The sequence below is a fragment of the Triticum dicoccoides genome, chromosome 2A (assembly GCF_002162155.2).
Source record: "Triticum dicoccoides isolate Atlit2015 ecotype Zavitan chromosome 2A, WEW_v2.0, whole genome shotgun sequence".
Taxonomy (NCBI): Eukaryota; Viridiplantae; Streptophyta; class Magnoliopsida; order Poales; family Poaceae; genus Triticum; species Triticum dicoccoides.
The window spans coordinates 488,075,247-488,079,799 of record NC_041382.1 but is presented as its reverse complement, the minus strand read 5'-3'; positions in this window follow the sequence as shown (position 1 = coordinate 488,079,799).

Sequence of the window (4,553 nt, the reverse complement as noted above, 5' to 3'; positions counted from 1 at the left end):
AAAGTGTCCCTAGTATGCCTCTACTTGACTAGCCTTTAATCAAAGATGGTTAAGTTTCCTGACCATAGACATGTGTTGTCATTTGATGAACGTGATCACATCATTAGAGAATGATGTGATGGACAAGACCCATCTGTTTGCTTAGCATAATGATCGTTTAGTTTTATTGCTATTGCTTTCTTCATTACTTATACATGTTCCTCTGACTAAGAAATTATACAACTCCCCAAAACCGTAGGAATACCTTGTGTGCTATCAAACGTCACAACATAACTAGTTGATTATAAAGATGCTCTACAGGTGTCTCCAATGGTGTTTGTTGCGTTGGCATAGATCGAGATTAGGATTTGTCACTCCATGTGTCGAAGAGGTATCTCTGGGACCTCTCAGTAATGCACATCACAATAAGCCTTGCAAGCAATGTGACTAAAGAGTTAGTTACGGGATGATGCATTATAGAACAAGTAAAGAGACTTGCTGGTAACGAGATTGAACTAGGTATGATGATACCAATGATCGAATCTCGGGCAAGTAACATACCAATGACAAAGGGAATGATGTATGTTGTTATGAGGTATGACCGATAAAGATCTTCATAGAACATGTAGGAGCCAATATGAGCATCTAAGTTCCGCTATAGGTTATTGACCAGAGATGTGTCTCGGTCATGTCTACATAGTTCTCGAACCCGTAGGGTCCACACGCTTAACATTCGATGATGATTTGTATTATGAGTTATGTGGTTTTGATGACCAAAGTTTGTTCGGAATCCCGGATGAGATCATGGACATGACGATGAGTCCCAAAATGCTCGAGACATAAAGAACGATATATTGGACGATGTTATTCGGACACCGGACGACTTCCGAGAGGTATCAGATAACTATCGGAGTGCTGGAGGGTTATCGAAACCCCCTGGGGGAACTAATGGGCCTTCATGGGCCTTAGTGGAGAGAGATGAGGGCCAAAAGGGGCTGGCCGCCCCCCTTGCATTCTGAATTGGACTAGGGGAAGGGGGCGGCGCTCCCCTTTCCCTTTCACTCTCCCTTTCTTCTTGCCCCTTCCACCAAGTGGAATCCTACTAGGACTTCGAGTCCTAGTAGGACTCCTCTCTCTTGGCGCGCCCTACAGGGGCCGGCTGACCTCCCCCTCTCCTCCTTGATATACAGAGGTAGGGGTCACCCTAGAACACACAAGATCAGTTGTCTTAGCCGTGTCCGGTGCCCCTGTAACCAGTTTACCACCTTGGTCATATTTTTGTAGAGCTTAGGTGAAGCCCTACGTGGATCACATCGTGAACACCATCACCATGCCGTCATGCTGATGGAACTCTCCCTCGTCCTCAACTGGATCAAGAGCTCGAGGGACATCATCATCCTAAACGTGTGCAGAAAACGGAGGTGCCGTACGTTCGGTGCTTGGATCGGTTGGATCATGAAGATGTTCAACTACATTAACCGCGTTACTAAACGCTTCCGCTTTCGGTGCCAGAAAACTAAGCGGTAGTGATAGTCGTCGAAGCAATAGTTGGCGAGATGACAACGATGCTACGATGGAGATCAAGTTGTCAAGCCGGTGACGATGGAGATCATGACGGTGCTTTGGAGATGGAGATCAAAGGCACAAGATGACGATGGCCATATCATGTCACATATTTTGATTGCATGTGATGTTTATCCTTTATGCATCTTATTTTGCTTAGTACGGCGGTAGCATTATAAGATGATTCCTCACTAAATTTCAAGGTACAAGTGTTCTCCCTGAGTATGCACCGTTGCTATAGTTCGTCGTGCCGAGACACTACGTGATGATCGGTTGTGATAAGCTGTACGTTCACATACAACGGGTGCAAGCCAGTTTTGCATGTGCAGAATACTCGGGTTAAACTTGATGAGCCTAGCATATGCAGATATGGCCTCAGAGCACTGAGACCAAAATGTTGAACGTGAATCATATAGTAGATATGATCAACATAGTGTTGTTCACCATTGAAAACTACTCCATCTCACGTGATGATCGAACTTGGTTTAGTTGATATGGATCACGTGATCATTTAGATGACTAGAGGGGTGTCTATCTAAGTGGGAGTTCTTAAGTAATATGATTAATTGAACTTTAATTTATCATGAACTTAGTACCTGATAGTATTTGCATGTCTATGTTTTTGTTGATCAATGGCCATTGCTACCGTTCGCTTGAATTTTAATGCGTTCCTAGAGAAAGCTAAGTTGAAAGATGATGGTAGCAACTACACGGACTGGGTCCGTAACTTGAGGATTATCCTTGTTGCTGCATAGAAGAATTACGTCCTGGAAGCACCGCTAGGTGCAAGACCCGCTGCAGGAGCAATGTCGGGCGTTGTGAACGTCTGGCAGAGCAAAGCTGACGACTACTCGATAGTTCAGTGTGCCATGCTTTACGGCTTAGAATTGGGACTTCAAAGACGTTGTGAACGTGATGGAGCATATGAGATGTTCCAGGAGTTGAAGTTAATATTTCAAGCAAATGCCTGAATTAAGAGATATGAAGTCTCCAATAAGTTCTATAGCTGCAAAATGGAGGAGAATAGTTCTTTCAGTGAACATATACTCAGAATGTCTGGGTACCACAACCACTTGACTCAAATGGGAGTTAATCTTCCTGATGATAGTGTCATTGATAGAGTTCTGCAATCACTGCCACCAAGCTACAAAAGCTTCATGATGAACTATAATATGCAAGAGATAGATAAGTCAATTCTTGAGCTCTTCGCGATGCTAAAGGCTACGGAGGTAGAAAACAAGTAGGAGCATCAAGTGTTGATGGTTAACAAGGCCACTAGTTTCAAGAAAAAGGGCAAAGGGAAGAAGGGGAACTTCAAGAAGAATGGCAAGCAAGTTGTTGCTCAAGTGAAGAAGCCCAAGTCTGGACCTAAGCCTGAGACTGTGTGCTTCTACTGCAAAGGGACTGCTCACTGAAAGTGGAACTGCCCCAAGTATTTGGCGGATAAGAAGGATGGCAAAGTGAAAGGTATATTTGATATACATTTTATTGATGTGTACCTTACTAATGCTCGTAGTAGCGCCTGGGTATTGATACTGGTTCTGTTGCTCATATTTGCAACTCGAAATAGGTGCTACGAATTAAACGAAGATTGCCTAAGGACGAGGTGACGATGCACGTGTGAAATGGTTCCAAAGTCTATGTGATCGTTGTTGGCACACTACCTCTACATCTACCATCGGGATTAGTTTTAGACCTAAATAACTGTTATTTGATGCCAGCATTGAGCATGAACATTATATTTGTATCTTGTTTGGCGCGAGATGGTTATTCATTTAAATCAGAGAATAATGGTTGTTCTATTTATATGAGTAATATCTTTTATGGTCATGCACCCTTGATGAGTGGTCTATTTTTGTTGAATCTCGATTGTAGTGATACACATATTCATAATATTGAAGCCAAAAGATGCAAGGTTAATAATGATAGTCCAACTTATTTTTGGCACTGCTGTTTAGGTCATATGAGTGTAAAGCGCATGAAGAAACTCCATGTTGATGGTCTTTTGGAATCACTTGATGCTTGCGAACCATGCCTCATGGGTAAGATGACTAAGACTCCATTCTCCAGAACAATGGAGCGAGCAACTGACTTATTGGAAATAATACATACTAATGTATACGGTTCGATGAGTGTTGAGGCTTGTGGCGGGTGTCGTTATTTTCTGACCTTCACAGATGATTTGAGAAGATATGGGTATCTCTACTTAATGAAACATAAGTCTGAAACATTTGAAAAGTTCAAAGAATTCCAGAGTAAAGTGGAAAATCATCGTAACAAGAAAATAAAGTTTCTATGATCTGATTGTGGAGGTGAATATTTGAGTTATGAGTTTGGTCTTCATTTGAAACAATGTGGAATAGTTTCGCAACTCACGCCACCTGGAACACCACAGCAAAATATTATGTCTGAACGTCGTAACCGTACTTTATTGGATATGGTGCGATCTACGATGTCTCGTACTGATTTACCGGTATCGTTTTGGGTGATTATAAAGATGCTCTACAGGTGTCTCCAATTGTGTTTGTTGTGTTGGCATAGATCGAGCTTCGGATTTTTCACTCCGTGTATCGGAGAGGTATCTCTGGCACTACAAAAAAAGACACATCCGTGACATTTTGGGCCGAACGAATTTTTTTTGTCATACATATGACACTTCTATGACAATAATTGTGACAAAACCCGGTGTCATCATAGATGTGGTGGGCTCCTACTTCTATGAGAAAAAATCATGACAGAAAATGGGCTTTTCGTCCTGGGTGGGCCGGAGACGCAGCTACATGACATTCTTTGGGCCGTCCATGACAGAAAAAACCGTGGTAGAAGAGAGGGCGAGGAAAATTTCGGGGAGTTCCCGGTTACGGTGGGAGGTCGGGGGACGAGCGATGCGCGTTTCTCTCATACACGTACGCGCGTGTGTGCGTGGCATTGGCTCTAACTGAACCCGAGTGAGGCGTTGGGCTCTAACTGAACCCGAGCGATTGCACTGTAGGCTACGCGTTACTGAACCC